The 27,363-nt window shown below is 49.5% G+C and overlaps 1 protein-coding gene and 1 long non-coding RNA gene across 2 annotated transcripts in view; both read left to right on the forward strand.

Moving 5' to 3' along the window:
- Positions 1 to 27,363, forward strand: part of CCN4 (cellular communication network factor 4) — a 967,918-nt gene that overhangs the window by 531,985 nt on the left and 408,570 nt on the right. The gene's annotated exons all lie outside the window — the stretch shown is intronic.
- Positions 1 to 27,363, forward strand: part of LOC132219770 (uncharacterized) — a 66,217-nt gene that overhangs the window by 7,240 nt on the left and 31,614 nt on the right. The window contains exons 2-3 of the long non-coding RNA XR_009449610.1: positions 4,624 to 4,837; positions 7,537 to 7,664. This is a non-coding gene — a long non-coding RNA (uncharacterized LOC132219770). The remainder of the gene's footprint in view (positions 1 to 4,623; positions 4,838 to 7,536; positions 7,665 to 27,363) is intronic.

Here is a 27,363-nt window from a genome sequence, read left to right on the forward strand (position 1 = left end):
TGACCCTCACACCCTCTGATCACCAATCACCGGATCGGCCCCTTGACCAGGCCTGACGCCTCCGGCAGAGGTGTCAGGCCTGGGCAGGGGACCCCCAGCTCTCCACGGTTGCAGGCTCCGCCCCTTCCCAGGCCTAATGCCTCTGGCCTAGGCGTCTGGCCCGGGCAGCGGGGACCCGCAGCTGCAGCGGCCCTGCGATTGTGGGCTCCGCTTTAGGCCCAGGCAAGGGACCCCTAGCTCCCGGGACTGCCAGCTTCGACCCTGTCCAGCTCCCATCGCTGGCTCCACCCCTACTTCCTGCTATCACTCGCCAGGGTGGCAAAGGCGCCTGATTCTCCGATCATGGCTGGGGGGCAGGGCAAAGGCGGCCCCAGGGCCGCCTTTGCCCTGCCCCCCAGCTCTTAGCTCCCCCCTGGGTTTCCGATCACTGTCAGTGGCAGGGGGCTTCTTCCTGCTTTCCCTTTTGCCTCCCTGCATTGTGCCTACATATGCAAATTAGCCGCCATCTTGTTGGCAGTTAACTGCCAATCTTAGTTGGCAGTTAATTTGCATATAGCCGTGATTAGCCAATGAAAAGGGTATCGTCGTACGCCAATTACCATTTTTCTCTTTTATTAGATAGGATAGTAAGTCACTGTCACACAGTTCCAGAAGCTGATAATTAGTTTCAAAAAAGCCACCAGGAGGAACTAATACATACACATACAGATCACTGAGCCACACACACACATACAAACGTACATGCCCATTACCGGACAGCTGGGGGCAGAGCCTCAGACGACTCTCTTCATTTTTGCTCTTGTCATGATCAATATCAACATCTTCCTCACCATTATGCTTTACGTCAAAGCGCTCTAAGATGTCAGAAATAGTAACCTTGACCATTCCAGGGCCTGAGGGAGGAGCGAGTGGTCCCCAGGAAGGTAGTAGGCTGTTTTTTCTGAGTCGTCATGATCTCTCTGTGATGTCTGTCCTGTGACCTTAATGTGGCATGCAGCGCTAGGCCAGGCGCCTGTGTCCGAATGGCCCTCAGCTCCTCCAGAATGACTGTAGGGATGGAATTTCCTGTTGCTATTTTATGTGAGAATCAGCATGAAGGACTGCAGCATGGCTAGGTGAGCTTTCCGTTCTCCCCCGGATGGGGCCTGGGTCCACCCCTGCAGGCCAGGAGCGTGCCCTGGGGCCAACCATCGGGTCTTTCTGTTGGGCTGACAATTTGAACCAAGCTAGAGGCCAAGAGACACAATGCAGTGACAGCCAGAGAGGTGAGGTTGGTTAAATTGTGATAAAATCCATGCGTGTAGGGGAGCTGCAAAAGTCACTCCTGTCAGATGTCCTTACAATCAACCGCCAAATTGCTCCGAGGCTATGAATGAAGCCCGCACTATGTTAGATAGGGACAAACCCGCCAGCTCCAAGCCTCAGTGATAATCCTGGGAGTCGTTTTATCAGTTTCCAAGGTAATGCATAGGAAGGAGTATTTACTGAGTAACCACCATGTGCAAGGTACTCTGCTAGGTGCCCTGTATATGCCAGGTATTCAAGCCTCATAACGGCCTTGCACGATTAGAAAGAGCAGCAAGGAATAAGGAATTATCTCGAAGATGAGAAAGCAAATTCAGAGCATGTAAGCGACCTGCTCAATGTCACTACAGCGGTGATGTCAATGTGCGCAAAGAGTGCTCTTTGAAAAAACGGCAACTTGTGATCATGGATATTTTAAGCTCATTTTTACTGGGGGAAAAAAGTTAATATGGTAAACATTAAAAAGTAGGTATACTCACAAATAACTCCCATCAGGAATAATTTGGAATTAAAGGGTTTTAAATGATCTCTACCTTATTTTTCTGGGAGGGGAGCCAAGTCCTTAATAAGAATTTCTGCAAAGGAGGAACCTGGGGCTGAATCTTATTTATAGAGGCAAAGATGATTTTTATTTTAATCTCACATTCTTACTCTCCACTTGAATTTGCCAATGAATACAGGAATACCAAATAATGTGAAGACTTAATTTTGGGTTGTCTAAGTCCTCCTCACTCCGACCTCAAATCCTAGTTTAGGCTTAAGGCAGGTTGATGCTGAGTCAAACCTCTCTCGCTCTAGTCACAGCAAAATTTCATATTCGTACTGTTGAACAGGTATCGCTCAATTTATGTTTAGTAACTGATTGACTTAAAATGCGGTGGGCTCAGTGCTATGCTGTAGCCTGCTCACACCGGCTGACAAGAGCTGACCACACACACCTCTTCCTGACTCTGCATTCCGTGACATCTCATTGGTAGCTTGAAATTGGCGATTGTGGGAGTGTTTACACCATGGAAATTGGCAAGTGCTACAAATCAGGGCTTTTATTCATTTACCAGCATACGGCTGCATGGATTGTTTCATTTGCTCACAAATATCTGCCGCCTTCATGTGGGTCTCTGTGCTGCCCTTTCCTGGGAGAGAAGGGTATGGAAGTCGGCTTTGACCCTGTGACTTGCTTGGTCGATGGCACGTGACCAGGAGTATGCGCCATTTCTAAGCAGAGGCACATGGCTCCGTTTTTCTTTTGCCACCAGCTGGCATGTCTCAGATACTAGATAGGACTTCAATCCGAGTCCTTGAATAAAGAGAACGTGAAGCAAATCACAGCCTGTCAAAGGCCACGGCCACAGCAGGGAACCAATCTTGCCTTTTGTAAAGATGTGGGGTTCCTTTGTTGTTACCCCAGCATTAATTAGGCCAGGCTGATGATACAACAGTTGGGATCTGTAATTGAGGTGTTGCCATAACAGAAAACCTAAATTATGGGGCATTAACTCGGGTTGGGAGTAGGAAGCAAAAAATATGTTATTAAAGGGTAGATAAAGGCAACCCATGTTAGCGAGTTGTGATGCATTTGGTAAAACTGTCACCTGTGGCCACTGGGAAAACAGATATGTACTGAATGAGCTTGTGATTTTAGGCAAAGAGGCTATGAACAGTATGTTACATTCCCAAGACGCAACGGTCTATACATAATGAAGCACTACTAGAGAAAATCAAGTTTAGCAAAACACTGTCCATTTTGGAGAGATGGTAGAAAGTAGAAATGTCCAGAAAATTGACAGTTCACAGGGCTAGAGGCTGTAACTGATTCTGATTTGCAATCAATAAAAGAGAAGACATCTTTCAGTGACAAAGACTGGTTAACATTCAGCCTTGTGACAAGGACCAATGGAAGGTGTGATTCCTCTTTTAAAACCTCTGGATTGATTAAGGTGGCACCAGTTATATCTTTTAAATTGGACAAAATGGCTCCAGGGAAAAAAGATTCCAAATGTGGTTTTCCCATTGAAGCCAGATAAATTCAAGATACTTGCAGTTAAGTCTAGACAGGGTCATAACCAGAAAGGAATCGTGGAGGTGGCCATTGGCTCATGGTTTATGTGGGAGTCTGTCAGTAGCAACCAAAGCATTCTGCATAACCAACAGTATCACAGGGTTATTGGCAGGATAAACAGATTGTATGCATACTGTTCTTGGCACATAGTACATGTTCAATACTTAGACAATTTGATAAAGTCCATTACAAGCTGAGAGTAAGTAGTTCTCTCAATCAGCATGGGCCAGAGAGCAGGTAAGAAGTAGCCAGGAAATCGCAGTCAAAAGGTTCGATGATGATAATGATCCTGGATCGGGCCGGTGTGGTGCGGGGGAAAGAACTGGGGAAGCATTAGATAGACTTGAGTTTGAAACCCACCTCTGCCCCTTGACAAGCTGAATGGCCCTGAGCCAATTGCACAGCAATGCTGAGCCTTGGCTCTGTTATCTGTAAAATGGGGTTAATTTTATTATCTCTCTATATAAAATGACTGAACGACCAAACAACCAGTCAAACAGTCGCTATGACGTGCACTGACCACTAGGGGGAAGATGCTCAACTCAGGAGCTGCCCCCTGGTAGTCAGTGCACTCCCACAGCCAACCTCCCATGGCTAGCCAACCTCCTGCAGTCCCTCCCACCAGCTGGCCGACCTGATTGGCCCCAATCGCCCCCACCCATGCACGAATTTGTGCACTGGGCCTCTAGTCTCCTCATAATGATTAAAATAGGTAAGTAATAAAATAGGACACATCATTCTAGGCACCTAGACATGCCACACATGCTGGACCTGCCTCCTCCTCCGGCACCTGCTCCCATCAGCACCCACTGGCCTCCCCTGACAGAAGATCATTGAACCTGTCAGGGGAAGCCTGTGGGTTGCTGCCCCAGGGTATCTTCCCCTGGGACGCCTCTGCAGGTCAGGAAGGCCGCTGAAGAGTAGGAAAGAGGCGTTTATGGTTTTATCCCCAAGGTACTTCTAAGGAATCTTTTATGAGTTTTCTCAGTATTTATTATTTCTCTAGGACTCAACCAAATGAGGGAACTTGATTTGCTTCAGAAGAAAAAAGGGAGAGAGTCACAACTGATAGTGGAGCCTGTTTGTCCTGGGCACCACAAAGCCCTGGTCTGGTGATGCCATCCCCGCTTCCAGGGTTCGGCCCGACTCGTCTCTCACAGTTAGCTCACGGCTTTCCCGAAATAGGACCCCTGTTGTCTGGGAACGGTCATGTGCCCAGATCGGCACAGTAACACTGAGTTACGGACTCTGTATTCCAGGACAGTCCGTGTTTGGGGTGAAGGCTGCTCTCCCTTCCTGGCGGCGGGGAAGAAGCACAATGGAGCTAGGAGCAGAGCCGGCCTTCGCTTGAAGCTGGATGCTGAGGACCTAGCAGCCGGGAATGGACAGAACTTGTATCTGTGACCACGCCTTTGAGCTGATAATCCTGCTACACCAGGACCCACCCTACCTCTGCACTTACAGTAATAGGAGGTAATGGATTTCCCTATTTTTATGCCAGGCTTTCCATCAGGAGAAGCCGATCTGTCACAAGAGTGGGCAGCACCTCAGGGTAGAGTGCACAGGGTGGCTGAGGGTCACAGCCCTGAACTCTAGCCACCCAGGTTCATATCCTGCTTCCACCTGTGTTGCCTGTGTGGCCTTGGGTAACTTACCCAGCCTCTCTGCGCTTCAGTCTTTGCATCTGAGAAACAAAGATACATTTGCATGACACATAACACAGTGCCTGGCTCAGAGCAGGCCTCCGTGTAACCTGAGGACCTCCAGTGGCAGAGGTCATCTTAGTCCCTACAGGTGGATCCTGGGCTGGGGCCTCCATTCTCCTTTTCCATCCTGGACTCTCTAGCTCTTTGTTACTTTGGGTTTTGCTTTCATCCTCTTTCCTGATCCTCTCTCTTTCCCTCGTCCCTCGCACTAGCCACCATTGGCATTGATTTATAGCTTTATTTGCTGTATTTTGAAATATGTAATTTTACATTTCTTCTTTTTAATTTAAGAAAGGCAAAGAGTAGAACATTTTATATTTCCTTCAATAAAAAAAAGAACATTTTGATTTGCTTTTTATACATCCCCATTACGTCCATCTGCTTGGCTTTGGTCCAGTGTTCCACTCTGTCAAAACCATTTTAAATCTTGACATTGTCAGTTATTGGCTTTGCCATCCTTCCTGCCTTTATATCATCTGCCAAGTCCTGGACAGAACCTGCTCTTTCGGAGCGTTCTGTCAGTCACCGGGCGAGGCGGGTGTGGTGGAAATCTTTGCATCAGTACCTCTCCAGGGTTAGCAAGCGAGGAATCCCCGGGGCGGCTTGTGGGAACACAGATTCCTTGGTCCCAGAGATTCTGGTTCAGGAGGTCTGTCCTGGGGACTGAATTAGAATTGCTAAGAAGCTCCCAAGTGGTGCTGAGCAGGGCTGCCCTCAATCAGTGGCTCACTCCCGTTAGTAGTTCATTTGTCTCTTACATTATGGAATCCATAGCAGGTGGTCCAGGCGGGTACCATGATGTCAGAACCTAGGCTCCTTCTGCTGTGCATGGCGTGTGGGTTCCTATTCCCAAGTGGTTGCTTGAGCTCCAGCCCTCATGTCCACAGTCCAGCCAGTAAGAATGAGGAAGTGGGGGGAGGATGTCCTCTCTCTTTAAGGACATGTCCCAGGAGTTGTATATGGCCCTTCCATCTTCTTGGGCATACCTTTGTCACATAGCCAAACCGAATTAGCTGCAAAGAAATCTGGGAGGTGTAGTTTTTCTTCTGGGTGTCTTGTGCCCAGCTAAAAACCAAGGTTTTAGGACCATATTAGAGGAAAATGCATTTCTAACATTACTTATTTTCAGTGTAGGAATGACCTACTTTTTCCCCAACTCTCTGGCTAGAGGTTTGCAATCTCAGCCCCGTTGTGTGCTAGGCAATTAATATAACATTCTGAATTTCTCCGTACTAGTCTGCTCAGGCCGCTATCACCAGACACCATAGACAGGGTGGCTTAAACAATAGAAATGTATTTCTCAGTTCTGGAGGCTGTGAAGTCCAAGATCAGCAAATGTAGGCAGTCACCTTCTCATGCTATCCTCACAGGGTAGCTTGGGGGCGGGAGGGGAGAGGGGGGAGAGAGATGCTTTCGTGTCTCTTGTCAGAACACTAATCCTATGTGATCAGGACCCCAACCTTATGACCTTATTTAACAATTTCCTCCTTCAAGGCTCTATCTCCAAATGCAGGCATACCGAGGGGTAGGGCTTCAATGACTTGTTTTTTGGGGGGATCAATTCAGTCCATAGTATCCCCCCTATAAGGAAATATTATCACTTTTATTTCAGAGTTCAGGAAATAATGTGTCAGAGAATTTTAATCATTTTCATGAGGGCCCCAAAGTAACTAAATGCTTAAACTAAGACTCAAATGAACTCCTTCAAAGCCCAGGATCCTTCTAATGCATTTTTAGTTGGCGTCACTGATATTGTACATATGTTTTCAGGGTGAGCATTGGATCAGCCAACTACTGCTGCTGATCCAGAGATGGCCACCTATTTTAGTCCTTTTGTCTGTGCATCAGCTGGGGACCAGCTGATTCAGGCTGGGCAGGACTGGGCACCTCTACCTGCTGGCTGGGTCAAGGTCTGCTGCACGGGTCCCATCGTCTTTGGACCCATGAACTTGTCAGCATATAGTCTTCTCATGCTGAGGGCAGAGCATGCCCAACTGTGCAAGCCCATTTCAACCCCTGCTTGCAGTGGGCCTGCTTTATGCCATGGCCCAGGGCAGTCATGTGACCAAGACCAAGGAAAACAGTGTACTCGTCCCAGGAGGGAGTAAATATTTTTGAATGAATTCTAATCTACCAGAAGCCCTCAGGCAGAGGCATTGGAGTGGAAAGAGTACGACACTGAGGATCAGGAGTCCCGAATTCTGGTCCCAGATCTGCCGTCAATGACTTGTGTGACCTTGGACATGTTACTAATCCTTCCCGGGTCTCTAAGGCCCAGTCAGGCTTTTTGAAGAAGCGGTGGCTTGAAAAACAAACCATTGCCTCTCAAACTTCTCATCTCCTTGGAGGGCGGCTTAGTCTTTACATAATCTGAGCAAAACTGCACACACAGCCCGAGGGCCCCTGCGGAACTGAGGGGCTAATGTTCATGGCTCTGTTAATGAGACTCTGTTAATGATGCAACAGGAGCGCCGTGCAGCTGGGCCCACTGGTCACTGGAAGGCTCGGGAAGCCATGAAGCCACTGGGAAGCCACTGATGCCGTGACCTTCTGCTCCTGGCGCTGGAGTGCAGGCCGCGCCTCTGCTCAGACAGGTGCGCTTTCAGTGATTTTCGTTTCATTTCGGTGATTTATGATAATGCTCAGGGTGCTCTGGCAAACACGCCATGGTTTATTTTGCAGAATTAATGAAGCCTGATTAATCTCCCCGTCCCCAGCAGATTCTGTTCTGAGAAATGGAGCAGGACCGCCAGCTTTTGTGTGAATGATGCGGGCAGGGTTCATGGCTGGGGAACCCTCTGGAATCCTCCCAGCCCGCACTTCTGAATCCTTTGGATCTTGGCTACTAGACCCAGTGACCAGGGAGAGACCTTTTTAATAGCACAGTGCACATATGATAACGGCAGCTACGGTTCATTGAGCTGTTACTGTGAGTCAGGTGCTCTGCTGGTCCTTCCCATGCACTAACCCGATTCCTGGAAAGAGCACACGCTTTGACTTGGAGAGCTACCAGTTCAAATCCTGGTCTCACCGCCTACAAGCCGTGTGGCTGTGGATGTAGAGCGGACCCTGCCGGTGTCCCTCGTATGCTCCACCCCTAAGTTCTCTGCCTACCCAAGATTCGTACCATGGACAGTCCCGAGACTTTGACCTCTCCTGTTTTGTTAGGAGAGAGCAATATGTAAGCAATAACTTATATTAAAAATAAAACCCATGGTGGCCTTAAGCTGCAGACTGAAACAATCTATCCATATCACTGAGGTTCAATCCCTTCTACAAAGTCAATTCAAAGACTCACTTCAGAATTGAGGGTTGCTGCTACTGCTGTTATTGAAATCACAAGAGGGGAAGAGGGTACAGTGCTGGAGAAGGGTATCGTGGTAACAACTAGGAGACATGAATTTGAGTCCTGACTCTGGTGACTACAAACTGTGGTTTCGGGCTAAGTCAACAAACATCTCTAGTCTCAGCTTCCTCAGGGGGGAATGATAGGCCTGTCCAGCCTGTTGCACAGATTTCATGCAGAGACCCTAGGTCTGTGGTCGGCAAACTGCGGCTCGCGAGCCACATGCGGCTCTTTGGCCCCTTGAGTGTGGCTCTTCCTAAGCCTTAGGAGTACCCTAATTAAGTTAATAACAATGTACCTACCTATATAGTTTCAGTTTAAAAAATTTGGCTCTCAAAAGAAATTTTAATCATTGTACTGTTGATATTTGGCTCTGTTGACTCATGAGTTTGCCGACCACTGCCCTAGGTGATAAAAGCTGTCAGTGACCAGTACCTCCATGTTGCAACTAGAGAAGCTGAGGACACAGGTGTAAGAGGTAGAACAGAAGAAACATGGGTCTCCAGCATTTCTCCAACTTCGTCTCGTTCCATGTTTCCTTCACTTACTCTGCTGCAGCCACACTTCCCTCGAACCAGTCAAGCATATTCCCACCTCAGGCCTTTGCCCTCACTGTCTCTTCCCTAGAGTGTTCCTCCTCTACATCTTCATGTTCTTCTAGAAAGGGTTGGCTCTTTCTGGTCACTGAGGTCTCAGCTCAAACATGGCTTCCTCGGAGGGGACGTCCATGGACACCCATCAGAGGCGGCCCCTCTCCCAGCTCCCTTCAGCACATCTTCACCCAGCATTCATCTCTTCCTGAGATTGGTTTGTGTATTCGTTGTCTCCCACCCCTCTTCCTCCTTGAGAAGAGAGACCCTCCATGTCTCATTTTCTGCTGCTCCCCAGTGCCGAGAACAGGATTTGGCACGTGACAGACAGACAGTAAATCGTTTTTGTAAATGAGTGAGTTATTGGCAGTGAATTATGTACAGATTTAACTTCTTAATTTTAATAGGTTTATAATATGCCATATGACTGTACCATAATTCACTTAAGCAGGCCTTTAGAAATGGATACTCAATGTCTTTACTCTGTTTCTTCTCTACTTGTCTTTATTTTTAATTGTTTTGCTATAACAAACAAATGAGTATAATCTGTGTGTACTTGTTAGATTCTATCCATAAATATAGCTACCCCTGCTCTCTTCTGATTTTGGCTTCGTGCATTCTCTCTCCCCTTTCCTTCGTTTTGAGCCTCTGTGTTCTTAAAGCTGAAATGAGTCTCCTGTAGGTAGCATAGAGTTGGGTCTTGTTCTTAATCCATCCAGCCACTCTTTGTCGTTTGATTGGAGAATTCAATTTACTTGCATTTAGAGTAATGATTGCTAGGGAAAGGGTTTGCTGATGCCATCTGATGAATTGATTTCTAGCTCTTTAGGACTCTCCTACTCTCCCTCTCCTGCGGCCTTCCTTCGTGCACTGATGATCTTCCCTAGTGTAGCTTTGGTTCCCTTCCCCTTACTGTTACCTCCTGTGAGTCTACTGGAGGGTTTTGCTTTGTGGTTACCATGAGGCTCGCATAAAGCATCTTATTGATAAAGCAGTCTGATGTATGCCGAAACAGTTTAACTTCGATGGCACAAAAACTCCACCCTCAATGAGAAGTTTTATAAATATCCTCAAATGCCATACATTCCCTAGGCGGACTGTTTCAAATAGATGCAAGCACTGTGAAGGAGCTGTTTACTTAATTCAAGAGAGCAAGAGAGAGCCAGGTGGCTGAGAATTTGAAGGCAGGGCTGCCAAGAATTCTGTTCTTCTGCGGATTGAAAGTAGCCCTTTTTGTGTGTGGATGGGCCTTACTTTTATACAAGGCATGAAGTGTGTTTCAGGGCAGGTCCTGGGTCTTTGTTCAGTTTTGCACCTCAACACCTAGCACAGTGCCTGGGCAGAGTGAAATACTCAATTTTATGTTAGTAGCTTTATATAGTGTTCACTAATAATGTTGGATAAATTGGGTTGTACGTGCTTCTTTGCCATTGTTTTCATGTTGTAAGGCTGGGGTACTTGTCCTAACTGCGCATTGGAATCTTCCAGAGGTCTTTTCAAAGTATCGGTGCTGGACTTCTCACCCCTGGTCACGCCAGCTGACGTGGTCCAGGGGAGAGCCTGCACCTGGTGATGTTAGCAGCCACCTGGCGATGCTGAGTGGCCAGAGGAGGGTTCCTGGTGATGATGGAGGCACAGGGTCTGGAATACTCAGCAGAGCTGGGTTCTGTCACCGACTGTTGGCATGCAAAATGGCCCCATACACACAGCATAGGAGAAACCGTAGAAAGTCAGGCCACTCCACCAGGCCAGCATGGCTCAATGGTTGAGTGTCGACCTATGAACCAGGAGGCTAGGGTTCGATTCCCAGTCAGGTCACATGTCCAGGTAGCATGCTAAATCCCCATTAGGGGGTGTGCAGGAGGCCCCTGATCAATGATTTTCTCTCATCATTGATGTTTCTATCTCTGTCTCCCTGTCCCTTCCTCTCTGAAATCAATTAAAACATGCTCATAAGAAAAGAAAAAAAGAAAGCCAGGCCACTCCAGATTGGTGGGTGGCAGGTTGGAGAAGCGAGGGAACTCACAAGGCCTGTCTTGGGCCATAAGGTGAGTAGATCTCTGCACCCACCCAGCAGGATGCTTAAAGTTATGTAGACCCTTCATGGGGTTGAGTCACATATCCCATCCCGGTGGTCTCAGCAGCGCCTCGCTGTCTCAAGGCTGGTCCTTGGGTAGCTTCTAGTGCAAGGAAGGCAAGTGGGTGCACATCCCAAGGACGTGGAGGGAGGGAGAAGCCTCCGATGGCCCAGCCCTGCTCGTGGGTCAACCAGCCTCACGTCCTCCTCATCTCCTCCTCCAGCACCAGTTGCTGTGTGCCTGAGGCGAGTTACTCTCCTGACCTGGGTCTTGGTTTTCTCATCCGTGACATGGGGGCACTGGATTAGAATGGCCAGTCTTCATCATTTTAGTTCAGGAGCCCAGTAAGAGAGCTGGTCCTCTCTGTGGGAAGAATACCGGCGCATATTTACCCACAATTCTCACACTGTCTCAAGGAATCCATGAAGTCGCTTGTCTTGGTCAGGATTCTTTTGTGGTCACATGTGACAGGGCCTCAGCTCAAATGGGCATACACCAAAAGGCAGTGCCACGGTGCCTGGTCGGCAGCAGGTTTGAAGAAGCTGTAGCGTTAGGCATGGCTGGACCCAGGAGCCTGAGGGGCGCCGTCAGGAGCCGTCTCTTTCTAATCTTGGCAGTGCTGTCTGAGTTGTTGGCTTTCCCAGGAAGGGTCTCCCCATGGGACTGCAGCCATGTCCGCCAGCCATGTGGGCTGGCATCCTACCAGCTCAACCCGACATAAAGAGCACAGCTCTCGCCTGGTTCTGTTGAGAGTCCAGCCAGGCCTGACCCATCCCTGTGGGGAGGAATGCAGGCTGGATCGGCACGTGCCTGTCATTGTAACTGGGCGAGTTCGCCCTGCCTGAACCATGTGGAGAGTGAAATATGGGTGGTTCCCTAAAAGGAAATTAGGGTATTGTTACCATGGGCGCCCTCCACTGGGGGTTGAGCCTGCAACTTGGGTATGTGCTTTGACCTGGAATCAAACTGGCAACCTGCTGATGCCTGGGATGTCACTCAACCAACTGAGCCACACCAGCTGGGCTAATTTAACATTCTACTCCAATTTTCTGAGTGTCAGTGATCTCTTAGCATTTTTTTGGATGGCAGTAGTTAAGGTGGCTTGGGAGCCCAGGAAGGAGATGTAATGGCCTGGGATTTGAATCCTGACCTCCACTTCCAAGCACAGTGTTGTTTCCATGAAAATACTGCCTGATGTCTTGTCTTACACAGTTTTTCTGTTTTGAGAGATTTGCCCAGAAATACCAGTTCATGCGGACGAACAGTTCCTCCTCCATCGTTTAGGTGGAATTGTTTTCCCACGTCAAGGCCTTAAGCCTCGCCATCTCATGAAACAGAGGGGTTTTTATTTATAGCTGACCCTTTTAGTTAAGAAAATGGTACATCCAGTGATTTTTACCCACTTCTTCAGTCTGTACTTACCCAGCTCACATTACCTCCTGGCGTCCGGGGGTGAGCCTCAGCCCCACCCGGGGACTGTGTCTGCCCTCAGTGGGTGTTGTCCAGAGAACCCTGGGTGACTAGTGGGAGGGGGCATTGTTGGGTTCCGTGCACGGGAGCATCTCAGGACTCCTCAGAAAATATATGTCTCTTCTAATTCAGTCCTCTTTGGTTTCTGCTGAAGAAGCAGGATTCCGAGTCTGAGTCCTGATACTTTTCCTAATGGGAAGTAGATAGTTACTTAGTGTGTGAGAGCCAACATGGGGGAGCTGCTGAGCTCGCTGCTGGCTCCATCCTGCCCAGAATGCTCCTTTCCATCCAAACCCTAACCCAAAGGCCAACCAGGGAGTAGGCTCCCCCCCCCCCCCCGGGAGCGTCGCCCCTGTGGGTGTTAACACCCCTGCATTTCCGGGTTGTCCATGGGAGCGTCCTGGGTAGGGTCACACCAGCATTGGGGCATCTGAGCGCACGGGAGGGTGCATGGTGGCTTGAGCTAGAGAGGGAGAGCCCAGCAGGGACCTTCCACACGCAGGGCACATCCATGATGAGGTGGAGAGGGTGCCACGCCCAGGGTAAATGACCCGTCTTTTTTAAGAGAGTGTAATTTCAAAGGCAGTGGTCCAGCCAGAAAGGAAGGACACGATTTTGTCCGAACTATCAAGTAATTTAGTTGTTTAGTAATCTAGGATCTCAAATGGTGATCTAAGGGACACATATAAAGATTCACTGCTTAAGGGGCCAAAGATTTATTGCTTAGTTTCCACAGGTATTTGGAGGAGGGGTCTGCAGGATGAACAAACATGCCTTCCTTTTTTTTTTTTAACTTTTCCAAAAGTGAAATTTTCACTTTTAAATATATTTTTTATTGTTGATAGTATTACAGATATACAGTGCCCTTTCTATTCCAGGCCAACCTCTAACCAGAGTCACGTGGTGCCCGAACCTTGTCTGAAACCCACTCTGGCGGGAATAGCCTTTCCTTAGGAAACAGAGCCCTACTCTGGAAATACGTTTGGCAGTTCATTTGTTACAAATTGTCAGCGTGATTAGTGGTCCCTGGCTGCAGCTGAAAACAATTTCCTGCCCACCCAAACAAAGCGAAGTAAGGGAACACATGATGTAACCCTGTTAAAAAAAAGCCACTGAAATGTTTCCCAAGGAGAGGAAGCTATTATTATCCCAGACTTAGAAATGGGAAGATGAGAATACAGAGACTGGGCAACTTGTCCAAAGTAATCAGCCCAGATTAGAAGCCAGAATTCCTGATGACCACCCAGGGCAAGAACTCTGCTGGCAGCCGGCCTTCCGGCTGGAGGGCCAGGGGCAGGGCCAAGTTAAACAGGACATGGTTAGAAATACAATTCCCATGCTTTCTCCTGCTCTGTGACCCCTGACCAGGAAGCTCTTGCCAAGAAGCTGTTGGCTGCTGCATCAAACTTCTGACCCTCATCAACCAGTAAGATGATGCAAACCCAAGCCGAGTGGCCGACTTCCTGGCCGCGCCCCACTGGGCAGGTGGCTTCCTCTGTCCCACCTCGGATATCCCTTTGGAAAGGGGAGGAGAGCTAGCTGCCTGCCCAGCTCAGTGACCAAGATGCAAAGTGAGAAGGACTTTCCCCAAAGGCACTATTTGCAGGGCTCTTTGGGCGGCAGGTGACAGAGAGCCAGTGCAGAAGAGGCTAGGCAAAGGGGAAATGGACGGCGGGGGCTTTCGTGGCCGCCTTTCCCCGGAAAAGTTAGGGTAAGAAAAATACTACTACGACTACATGCTTGTGTGTGGTCCCTACCAGACCGGGAGCCCCAGCCTGGTAGGGCGAATCTCATTAAATCCTTGCAGACTGTGAGGGGTGTCCAGGTTTAGCAACCTTATTTGAGACTGCGCACAGCAGAGCCCACGGCCGAGGCCGCCGTGAGGCAGGGCTGGAGGCTGTCTGTGTCTGCAGCTGAGAAAGGAGAGACCCGGACGTTTCACAAAACACATGCGTCCCGGCATTGGGGCTGTTCCCTGAGGGACATATAACTATCCCCAGTTGGCAGCTGAGGGAAGCGAGGCTGCCTCTACAAGGGCAAGTATGTGTCCCAGCCCAGGCGTCTGCATTTGCCGGGGCGGGTGTGTGACGTTTCTTTTCTTGTGGTTGGTGCCAACCCATTGAGCAGGTGAGCGTGTCCAGGGCTGAAAGGAAAGCAGCTGGACGTCGATTGGCTTGTGCTGAAGTCTGCAGCCGAGGATCTGAGTGCATCTGATGGTTAAATAGTAAACGGACGTGTGGGGAGCGCCCGCGGTGGGCTAGGCCCTGTGCCGGTCGCTCACAGTTGTCTCTGGGGTGGTATCTCTCCACGTTACAGCTGAGAAATCGAGGCTCAGAGAGGTTAAGTCATTGAGCTGGGAAATGGCAGAGGCAGAGTTTGAACCCATGTCTCAGGTTTTGGATTTTGGACACTTTCTGTTGTTCCTGTCACCTGGGCTTCTAACTGACTGTCTATAGACTGGAGGTTCCAACGACCCCCTCCCTGGACGTCAGAGGCCAATCGCAAGCCCAGGTCGTTAGCTGTACTTCCAACCAACTGCTTATAAATTAGAGGTTCCCCTGGCCCCCTCCTCGGGTTTGATTAATTTGCTAGAGCTGCTCACAGAACTCAGGAAGAAACATTTTACTTCCTGGATCAGGGTTTATTATAAAAGGATGGAGCTCCGGAACAGCAGGTGGAGGAGATGCGCAGGGCGAGGTGTGGGGGGACACGCAGCTCCCATGTCCTCTCCCGATGTGCACTCTCCCCGAATCTCCAGCCAGAAGGTCTCCAAATTCTATGCTCTTGGGTTTTTATGAAGACTTCCTTTCACAGTCACGATGGATTAAATCATTGGCCATGATGATTGATTCCGTCTCTAGCTCTTCTCCTTTCCCTGGAGGTTGGAAAGGTGAAGTGGGGGTGGGGTAGGAGTGGGGGTACAGAGAGTTCTAACCCTCTCGTCACATGGTTGGCCCTCTTGGCAACCAGCCCCATCCTGAGGTGCCTTCCAAAAGTCATCTCATCCATTAACAAAAGGCCTTTATCCTCTCTCACTTAGGAAATGCCAAGGGTTTTAGGAGCTCTGTGCCAGAAGCAGATGGAGATCAAATCTATATTTCTTTCTTTTTTAAAAAAAGTTTTTATTGATTTTTTTTTTTTTTAGGGATAGGAAGGGAGAGGGAGAGAGAGATAGAAAGATAGATGAGAGAGAAACATTGATCAGCTGCCTCCTGCACGCCCCCCACCGGCCATCGAGCCTGCCACCTGGGCATGTGCCCTGACTGGGAATCGAACCTCTTGGTTCATGGGTTGACCTTCAACCACCGAGCCACACTGGTTGAGCCAAATCTATATTCCCTATTATAAATCCCAGTATCACACCTGGCCACAATTGGGCAGATGGGGCCACGGCAGGCTCTTAAGTTGGACTAAGCTCTTGGCTCTCTACCCTTTGGGTCCCCATTCTCTCCCTGGTCTCCCCAACTCAGAAGCTGCAGTCAGCCACCAGCCAGCATGGAGATTGCAAGGCTGCGTTCAGGCTCCTGGACGCTCGCAGAGCTCTGCAGGCCCTGCAGCCTGGGGCCTTTGCTCTGGACACCCCAAGGTCTTTTTGCATAGTGCCTGCAGGTCCTCTGACTGGCCTTGCCTCGTGTCAGGCACAGAGCTGGGCAGCTTATGTGCATCTCAGAGGCAAGTTGCTGGGGTGGGGCTGGCACAGGGAAGGGAGGGGGAGCGACCGCAGGGACAGCCTCTTTCTGCTAATTGGACAACTCGTGGTTGGAACAGCACTGAAATAATTTTGTCATTGTCCGGCTGCCCGGAAAGTTCTTATGTAATATGCTTTGTAAATATTCATCTAGACACCTTATCTAGAAGAGTTTGGGAAATTTCATTGATTTCCCCAAATCATTCAAATGCCTGGGATGGAAGTTTACAGACCACAATCACAGCCAGTCCCTGGATGGGTGTCCTTATTTCCTGCGCAGCTGACCTCTGAGGCCACCCTCACTCTAACACCTCTGATTGTTCAGTGAGAGTAAACTTCTACACTATTTTCTAGGGCTCTCTTTGCAGCAAATGCCAGAAACCCCATTTGATATAGATCAGGCACCAGTGGAAAATTAGTGGAAGGAGTTTTGCTCATATCTTATGGTAAATACTTTGGAGGACACAGGAGTGTAGGATATAATCCATGATTTCAAGAACACAGTCTGTTTACCAAGGTCAAAGGGAACCCATAAGGAAAAACTTACATTGGATTTCTTTTCTTTTTTTAAAGCTATATTGGTGAGATTATTACAGACTAGAGGCTCGGTGCACGAATTCATGTACCAGTGGGGTACCTCGGCCTGGCCTGTGGGATCAGGCTGAAACCGGCTCTCCATCTTCTGAGGGGTCCTGGATTGTGAGAGGGCGCAGGCCAGGCTGAGGGACCCCACCGGTGCACGATCAGGGCGGGGGAGGGATGCAGGAGGTTGGCCAGCCTGGGAGGGATCGTGGGAGGGCTCCAGGGCGTGTCCAGCCCGTCTTGTTGGGCCAGATCCCAGCAGCAAGCTAACCTACCAGTCAACTGTCCCCTGGTGGTCAGTGCATGTCATAGCAAGTGGTTGAGCGACCTTAGCATATCATTAGCATATTATGCTTTGATTGATTGAACGGACGACCGGATGACCAGACACTTAGCATATTAGGCTTTTATTATATAGGCTGTCTCTCTTTTTCCCCCCATTGCCCCCCTTCACCCACTTCCTGCCCCGCCCCATGCCTTCACCACCCTGTTGTCTGTATCCATAGGTAATGCATATAAGATCTTTATTTAATCTCTTTCCACACCCCAATCCCCTTCCCTCTGAGAATTGTCAGTCTGTTCGATTTCCATGCCTCTGATTCTGTTTTATTCACCAGTTTATTCTGTACATTAGATTTCTTATTCTGTTTATTTTTATTTTTATTTATTTATTTATTTTTTAAAATATATTTTATTGATTTTTCACAGAGAGGAAGGGAGAAGGATAGAGTGTTAGAAACATCGATGAGAGAGAAACATCAATCAGCTGCCTCCTGCACACTTCCTACTGGGGATGTGCCCGCAACCAAGGCACATGCCCTTGACCGGAATCGAACCTGGGACCCTTCAGTCTGCAGGCCAATGCTCTATCCACTGAGCCAAACCAGTTAGGGCTTATTTTGATTTTTAGATTCAATTGTTGATAACTATGTATTTGTTGCCATTTTGTTGTTCATATTTTTGATTTTTTTCTTCTTCTTCTTCCTCTTCCTAAAGAATACCCTTCAACATTTCATATAATACTGGTTTGGTGGTGATGAACTCCTTTAGCTTTTTCTTGTCTGTGAAGCTCTTTAGCTGACCTTCAATTCTAAATGATAGCTTTGCTGAATAGAGTAATCTTGATTGTAGGTCCTTGCTATACATCACTTTGAATATTTCTTGCCACTCCCTTCTAGCCTGCATAGTTTCTCTTGAGAAATCAGCTGACAGTCGTATGGGTATTCCCTTGTAGGTAACTGCTTTTAAGATTCTCTCTTTGTCTTTTCCCTTGGCATTTTAATTATAATGTGTCTTGGTGTGGTCCTCTTTGGGTTCCTCTTGTTTGAGACTCTCTGTGCTTCCTGGACTTGTAAGTGTATTTCTTTCACCAGGTAGGGGAAGTTTTCTGTCATTATTTCTTCAAAGAGGTTTTCAATATCTTGCCCTCTCTCTTCTTCTGGCACCCCCCAAATGCGAATGTTGGTATGCTTGAAGTTGTCCCAGAGGCTCCTTACACTATCTTCATATTTTTGGATTATTTTTTTCTTTTTGCTCTTCTGGTTGGGTGTTTTTTGCTTCCTCATATTTCAAATTGTTGATTTGATTCTCAGAATCCTCTACTGTGGAATCCCTGTATATTATTATTTATTTCAGTCAGTGTATGCTTAATATCTGACTGGTCCTTTTCCATTTTTTAGGAAGTTTCTAGAAGATTCTTGAGTAACCTTATAACCATGGTCTTGAACTCTATATCCAGTAGTTTGCTTTCTTTGATTTCTCTCATTTGTGACATATTTCTTTGTCTCCGCATTTTGGCTGCTTCCCTGTGTTTGTTTCTGTGTATTGGGTAGAGCTTCTATGTATCCTTGAGTTGATAGAGTGGCCTTGTGTAGTCGGTGTTCTATAGGGCCCAGTGGCTCAGCCTCCCCAGTCACCTGAGCTGGCACTCTAGGTGTACCCCTTTGTGAACTGTGAGCACAGTCTTGTTGTAGTTGAGACTTTATTGCAATTAGCTGTGAGGACCAGCTGCAACTACAGTGGGAGAGCTGCTGTGCAGAAGACACCCCTACAGAGCAGGACTTGCTTCGGTGGGGCTTTGGTGCTCACTGAGTCTGCCCCTTGAGTGTGTTGCTTATGGATGTGTAAAGTTGTAATCTGGCATGGTCTGACACAGACCACTGTGTAACTGGTTCTTGGGTCTCCAGGGAGGTGCAAAGTAAGTCATTGCCTGGGGCCACCCAACAGGAGCTACAGAGGGATCTGCAGATTCCTCCTCTTTGTATCTGGTTTGGAAGTGCCCAGATGAGGCCCAGCTATGAAGTAAGGTAGGCTGATGCTGGTGCTGGGTCTTGGGCCTTTTATTGATAGGTTTGGGGCTCTCTGACCCAGCTGCAGTTTGTTTGAGAGATTTTAGCCTGAGCAAGGACAGGCCATTTGTATGCAGAAGCTGCTGCACACAGCTTGGGTGGGGTTGTAAATTGGATTAAGTGGGGTCTTAGGGAATCACCAGAGTGGAGTAAACAGAAATGACTGCCAGTCAGCCCTGCAACCAGGGAGGTCCAAGCATAGGAACAACGATCCCAGCGAGCACCTCCATCTGGGAGAAAGCTGCCCCCGAGTTCCTGCCCTGATGCCAGACAATCTAGTTTCTCCTTGTATGTGTCTGTGTCCCCCAGACAGCATCAGTTCATGGTGCTGGCCTTTTAAGAGGAACAGCTGGGTCTCCAGCAGCTTCTGTGTCACTGACCCCCAACCCACACTGGTTTTTACAGCCAGTAGTTCTTACTGCTCGTAGGGACTTCCTTTCCCAGCTCTGGGACCCTGGACTGGGGGTCTGGTGTGGGGCTGGGTCCCCTTGCTCCTCACGGGTGGCCTCCACAGAGATTATCTCCCTCCTGATTAAAAAAGCGGCCCACGTGGGTGCTGGACCAGCCCGTTCCTCGCCTCCGCACCTCCTACCAGCCCCAGGGTGCTGTCTTCTTTACTTCTCTGCTTGTAGGACTTCCATTCAGCCAGCTTTCCAGTGGTTCTGGATGATGGTTGTTCTGTATTTTAGTTGTAATTTTGATGTGGTTGTGGGAGGCGGCGAGTACAGGAGTTTACCTAAGCCACCATCTTCCTTTTCAATCCTTACATTGGATTTCTGCGTGGAAAGCACCTGGGATTTGGAGGCAGGAAGCCCTGGCGTGGTCATATACCAGCTTCACAAACAGTTTCCAGTCTCAATTTCCTCGTTTTTAGAGAGTGCCTTCCTCTCTTGCAGGCTTGTTTTGAGAACCAACTCATTGTATATAAAGTGCCGGTCCTGGCTCACAGGAAGAGCGTAGTTAATGGCAGTTGTGGCCATGAATCTAATAACCAGTGGATGGTCCTGGAGTTGCTGAGCTCCCATGGTTGGGGTTCTGGGGAGGTTTCAGAAAGGAGATGGGCTTTGGTTGGGCCCTGGAGGCTGGCGAGGGTGGGGATGGGCTGTAAGCGGGGGGCGTGCACCTGGGGTGGAGGCAGAAGTCAGCACAGCATGGTCAGGGGACAGGACAGACTGGCCTGGCTGGAGAGGAGGGTTCACTCAGGGGCAACTGGTTGGAACAACACTGGGCCCTCGTGACAGCTGGTTAGAGTTGCCCTGTAATCCTCTCTCAAGTGCCTGCCACCTTGCCAAGTGGAAATTGGCATGCTTCGCTCTGGCCAAGGCTTCTCCCTGGCCTGCCTACATGTAGGCTTGGGCAGTGGGGCCAATGAATCGTCCTCATTGTCTGCCAAGTGTCCAATTAGGAGATTGCATACCTGGCATTTCTGTGCAGCCAGCCTCAGGAGGGCGTCCTGGAAGTGGGTCAGCCAGGCTCCAGCGGGGCGTGTCCCGTGACCGTGGAGCCCCACAGCTGGGGACCCTGCGACTCCCGATGGCTGCTGCCCTGGCTTCTGTCCCTCTCTCTGTGCTGAATAAGGGGCTGGAATACCAAAGAAGAAGGCATTCACCCTAGTGCCCAGCATCTTTTTGCTTTGAAGAGGCCAGAACAGCCCTCAGTGCTCACCAAGTTCATGGCTGTGCCTTCCCAGCAGGTGGTCCCAGCGCCCTCTGCAAACCCCCAGTGCAGGGGAGGCCCCCTGTCTGCTTTTGAAAGCCTTAGCAATCTGCAAGCTTGTTTTTACACTGAATTATGTACCAGCGCTTCCTGTTCTCTGCACTTATTTCTGTTTCATTTTTATTTGTGGCACAGTTACAGGGATGGAGGAACAAGATTGTAATAGCTCTTAATACAGTCCAAACTCTCGGAGGGGAAATGTGAGTGAACAATATAATTAAATGGAGGGGCCTGGGAGGAAAGGGCGTGGGGGACTGGCTGGGAACAGAACCGAGCCCGGCTGGAGGTTCCAAACGGACACTTGTCTCTAGGGGTCCCTGTGAGGCAGGGCCAGGAGGGAAAAGACACTCAGCTGAGGACAGGAGGGCAGGCTGGCTGAGGGTGGCTTGTCTTAGGTTTCCCCATAACGACCACTCTTGATTTTTACTCTCTGGAGCTAGAGAACAAGATTCCCCTCCCCCTCGCCCAGGACAGCTCTTTCCTCCGTGTGGTGAAGAAGACTGTCCCTGCCCACAGGGAGATCACAGTCCTGGGGGGAGGGAGACCTGGGGACAGCGTGCTGAGAGAGCTATAGCCAGGGGCGTGCGCCCAGGGTGCTGAGAGAGGGAAGACAGGCCCCATCCATGTGCTGAGAGAACTACACGGGGCTGGGGGGAGCGGAGCGGGCAGGGGGAGTGATGGGGTGGTGTGTGCGCCCAGGGTGCTGAGAGAGGGAAGACAGGCCCCATCCACACCGAGGGCCTGCCTTTCCCACCCCGGCCCTCTGGTTGTCTCCTGCTCCGTGCAGTTAGGATCAGAGACTGGTTTTTGTTCCCGTTTCTAGCTACTGTGTCAGCAGCACTTCCCTGACCCTCCCCACCTGGGTTCCATGCCACGTGCTTTTCATGGATGATTTCCGCTCACAGACCATTGAGGAGAGGACTGCCTGGATTTTCCCCTTGTGACTGAGGGACGGTGGGTGGAGCCGGGAAATACCTGCTCCAGGTGCGGGGCTAGCAGGTAGCAGAGCCCGGACTAGAATCCCTGCCTCCAGATCACGCCTCCCACCCCCATGCCAGGTGACCTCTGCACTCCAAGTACCACCTGGTCTCTTCCAACGAACTGGGGCTGGATGGGGGAGGGGTTATTCAGAAGGAGATGGGACAGACAAGTAGACAGACAGATGGGAGTCTGTGGTGAAGAGCCTTCTATTCCAGGGCTTGCGTTGGGGGAGCACCGCCGTGTTTGAAGGAGCGGTGGGATTGGGTTTGTACTGACGGGCTGTGTTTCCAGAGGTGGTGTGTGGGAATTGAGTGCGTGGAGGAGAGAGGAGCCAGAGGGGCCGCCGGAGGCTGCTCAGGTTTCCCAGGCGAGAGAGGTGCCGGGAAAGGCAGGGACACTGGTGAACCCTAACCGTGTCCCGGGCGTGGCACTAAGCATCCTCCTCCTAATCACGCTGCATCTTGACGTCCCTAGCGTGAGGGGAGTGCAGCGGTGCTTCTGCATAGGGCCCCGGTGCGCTCGCACACAGTGGTCCCCACAGCCTGGTCCCCACCCACAGCCTCGGCCTTGCTGTGACTTGTTGGGAAGTGCAGGTTCTGGAGCCCCACCCACACCTACTGAGTCAGAAACCCTGGGTGTGGGCCTCAGTCATTTCTGTTTTAGCAAACCCCGGAGGCGACTGATCTGAGCTCCCGTGGGAGGACCACTGGGTTAGCAATGGGGTGTCTTCTCTGACCGGGACATTCGGTCACGTGGCTCCACCTCCACCCGCCATATAAATGGTCAAATACAGTTTAAAAAGCCCCTTTCCATCCCTTTCCTCCTCTGGTCCTCATTCCCACCTGTGAAGCAGGGCTAGCTAATGCTCTCAGGGAAACTGAGGCCCCCGCAGCTCAGGCCACGCCTCCAAGGCCCCTCAAGTCATGGTGCCAGACGTGATTCCAGGTCCCCTGCCACCAAGGGCACTGCTCGTCCTCTAAGTTCAGGATCGCCACCTGGACTTGCAGAGTCAAGGTTATCATGTGCTCTCGTACAAGCATCGTAAAACCCCTACTTTACGGAACACAGCCCTTGGAAATAAAAAGGCAGGGACTCGAATTTGTTAGTAAGTCCCCATGATAAGTTCCCGGGGAAGAAGAAATCTCAATAAAATAGGATTATTATGTGAGGCTTATGGGACCGAAGGGAATTTACGGCGAACATGATGTTGTTTCTTGTTTATTTCTTGGTTTTCTCTATCCGGCATTTTCCTGCTTGTCTGTTTTACAGCAAGTACTTTAGTCCTGTGTTTTTCTGTATGTCTCGTATTTATAAGAGTTTCGAAGCGCATAAAGAAAATGTGTGTTTATCCACAGTGTCAGGGAATAGCGCTTCTCCTTACTTGAGTATTCTGTTGGAAGGACTATAATCTTTACATCGGTTAACCACTTGCAGACAGAACAATGTGGCAGACACCTACTCAGTATTTACAAGGTCCCGGTGCTTTCTGTATATTAACTTATACAATTGCCACAACCACCCTAGGATAGTATTGGTATCTCTTTTTCATTACTGTCTTTAAGGCACAGGGAGGTTAAGTAACTTGTCCGGGGTCACACAGCTGATAAGTGGGATAGCGAGGACTTGATGCAGTACATTGACCCCATGTGTAAGTTCTCCCCTGTTTTGGATCTGCAGTTGTAGAGCCTGCAGTCATGGTGGTGCCAGGATACTTTGACAAAGTGCTGCCAGCGTTGGCCAACCCTCCCAGGTGCTCAGAAAGTGTGATGAGTTAAATGTATTAATGGCCCCGACTTGTTGTTGTTAATTCTCACCTGAGGATATATTTTTCCCCCATTGACTTAAAAAATACATACTTTTATTGATTTCAGAGAGAGGAAGAGAGAGGGAGAGATAAATAGAAACATCAATGAGGAGAAAGAATCACTGATTGGCTGCCTCCTGTATGCCCCACACTGGGGATTGAGCCTGCAACCTTGACCCGGAATCGAACCGTGACCTCCTGATTCATAGGTCAGTGCTCAACCACTGAGCAACATTGGCCAGGTCCCATTGCTTTTTAGAGAGAATGGAAGGGACAGAAGGGAGAGAAACATTGATGTGAGACACATGGATTGCCTCCAACACATGGCTGGGGATCAAACCTGCAACTCAGGTATGTGCCCTTGACTAAGAATTGAGCCTGTGATCCTTAGGTAGGTGGGCTGATGCTCTAACCACTGAACACACCAGCCAGGGCTTTACCGTAATTTTTAACAGAGATTATGAGTACTGTCTCATCGGCTTGCAGTGTGTCTCCTCCAGTCGAGGGTAAATACCGTGAGGAAGCTGCAAAGTCCCAAGGTCACATAGGCTCTGACGGTAGACCAGCTGGGCTCAAACCTGGGCTCCACCTGCGGTGGGCACTGTGTGATCTTGGTGATGTTACGCACCCTCACTGAGCTGCAGTTGCCTCATTTGCAAAATCAAGATAATAATGGTACATACCTGCTAGTGAGGATCGAGTGATGGGACGCACATAAAGAAACCAGAAACGCCAATCAGAAAGGATATATGCACCCCTATGTTCATAGCAGCACAATTTACCATAGCTAAGATTTGGAAACAGCCTAAGTGCCCATCAGCAGGTGAGTGGATTAAAAAACAATGGTACATCTACTCAATGGAATACTATGCTGCTATAAAAAAGAAGGAACTTTTACCATTTGCAACAGCATGGGTATAACTGGAGAGCATCATGCTAATTGAAATAAGCCAGTCGGAGAAAGATAGATATCACATGATCTCACTCATATGTGGGATATAATGATCAACATAACTTGATGAACAAATATAGATCCAGAGACAAATGGCAGGGGAAGTGTGTGTGTGTGTGTGTGTGTGTGGGGGGGGGGGGGGTTAGAGAGCAACCAAAGGACTTGTATGCATGCACATTAGCATAACCAATGGACGCAGGCACTCGGGCGGTGGGGACTTGTCCGGGGTGGGAATGGCTTGCGGGGGAGGGGATCAAGCGGGGGAAAAGGAGACATATGTAAAACTTTGGACAATAATAAAATAATAATAATAAATATATAAGTAAAGAGCTGGGCGCAGTCCTGGCAAGAAGGCAGCACCAGTAAAGTGAGCCGCTGTTGGTACCTGATAGAAGATAACACCTACCTAGTGATTCTAAAAAAGACACAATAGACACTCATCATTGTGCAGAACATAAAGAATGTAATTAAGAGTCTTGGCAACTGAAAAACGAAGCATATGGTTTCATACTCGCTTTATGATCATAAGTACAAATGACTTGTTCTTTTCCTTTGGGTTCATATTCAAAATTAAGGGAAAATTGCCCACAATCAAGTCTGGGCATGATAAAAACAGGTCATGGCGCCAAGCCGACCATAGTCAAAAGATTCAAAGTGTTAAAATAGCCGTGTCCCAGCACCTGGTCCTCCTCCCTGCCCCGCCCCCCACCCCCCAGCTCCACCTGTCCGAAGGCCTGGTCCCCTCATGAAGGTGTTGGTATTCAATGTCTCATATCATCCATGTGGCACGAAACGGGGTGAGCTCTCTGGGGGCTGGAGCTGCATCTGACTCCCACTCCGGTATATCGCTGTGCTGGATCCCAAAACAGCTCTCAGGAGTACCCACACGGTGGAATCCCTGTGCTTCAGGGACATAGTTAGATGTTCCCTAAGTACTTGGAAATAGTTCACACGTTGGGATCAATGTCAAGTCCCACACATAATGGACTGCAAAAAAGAAGATGCTAAGTGTGGCCATTTAAGCATGAAGATACCCAGGCCACCTAAGACCTTAGTGTCAGCCCCTGAAGATGACCTGTCAGAAGGCATTCACTTCTGGGCCCCCAAACCCTGTGAGGTAGATGTTATGACTGACCACTGTCTCCGTTTTGAAGATGAGGAAGCTCAGGCCTGGGGTGGTGAGGTACCTCTCCCAAGGCCATCCAGTCAGTGGAGGAGCTGGGGTGAGAATGCAGCCCCTCTGCCTCCCACACCCCTGCTCTTCACTGCTTCTGTCGCGGTCTCTCGCTCACCTTGGGAGACAGGAGAACTTGGAAACGTGTGAGCAGTGCATTGCTGCTCTCTAGTCCTAGAACCCTGCTTGGTCAGCGGGGCATGCTTTCGCTGCCCCTCCCTTCTTGAACCTTGGCTATCCTCCCCCCCTGTGACAACCTCCTCGTGGCCAGAAGGGGGGGTCTGGAGCCAGCAGGTGCAGCTGGGAAAGCAGGGGCTCTGGCCCAGGGGAAGCTGCCGGCTTCATCCCAGGTCATTCGCTGAGTACATAGGGGCGCGCTCTGGGCCAGGCTCAGTCCTGGGCCTGGGGATCCCCCTGGCTTCCTGGAGCTGGCTTTGTAGTTGGGGCATCAGACGAAAACATGGAAATCCAGGTGAACGCTATAGAGAGCATTGCAATGGACTCGTGTGATTGAGTGATGGGAGTTCGTTTTGAGTTAGATGACTCCCAAGGCCTCTCAGAGAAGGGACACAGAGACACACCCGACTGTGAAAGGGAGCCAGCAGCTCTGGGAGTATGGGGGAGGGGAAGTGCGGGGAAGGGAGGGCAAGGAAGGTGAATTTGGAAACGGGCTTGTTGTCCCTCCATTCCAATGTTGCAGCCTCACACCAGGCCAAGAGTTTTTTATGTGCAAGGGCATTAGGAACGACAAGAACTAGCCAAGTCCTCCGATGCTAGAAACTTAAAAATATTTTGCTGAGCACTGGGCGTGGCAAAGAGAAAACCAAAACCAACCTTCTCCTAAATAGCAGCACTGTGATACTGCCCTCTGGTGGCTCAATGTGAAATGACAGGCCCACAGGACCCAACCCAGCCCTTCCATGGCTCCCTGCTGTGTGTTTACTTGGTAATAAACATACTTATTGTGCATCACTCCATGTGGCAAGCTTCATCTCTATCTCTTCCATGTGTTCTGTATTTCCATCCACAAATAACTGCGGTCTCTTCAGTTGTTGCTACTCCTCTTTCACTTCAGTGAGAATGGACCATACGCCTGGCTTTTCAATGCCTGCCTTGAGGTATCTGTGAGTACTTCCCCGTCTTCCCAGGCACACCATGAGTTTCTGGAGGGTGGAGAATCAGATTAATTCCCTCCCCAGTTGAATAGAGAGGGAAGAACATTAATTAGCTCAAAACCATAGGTTGCCACTTGTACTTTCGAAGAAGGTTTGCGTGGCACAATCCACTCACAAGGGGACATCAGTGTCTGTTCTGAGTCCTTTTTTCTTTGGCTGAGCTCAGGGGAAGAAGAAGAAATGGTGCTGACTTGCCATGGATGCTGCTGGTGCTTATTGGGAGCCGGGTAACATTTACAGAGCGCTGGACAGACCCCTGTGCTTAACCTTTCTGCACCCTGGGTACTTACCCATCACACGGGGAGGGTAGTGCTCATTGCACAGACAACCATGCGAGGGTGAACGGAGTCAGTGCACTGTGTGAAGTGTGCGTTAAGACCAGCCCAAGA

The sequence above is a fragment of the Myotis daubentonii genome, chromosome 17 (assembly GCF_963259705.1).
Source record: "Myotis daubentonii chromosome 17, mMyoDau2.1, whole genome shotgun sequence".
Lineage (NCBI taxonomy): Eukaryota > Metazoa > Chordata > Mammalia > Chiroptera > Vespertilionidae > Myotis > Myotis daubentonii.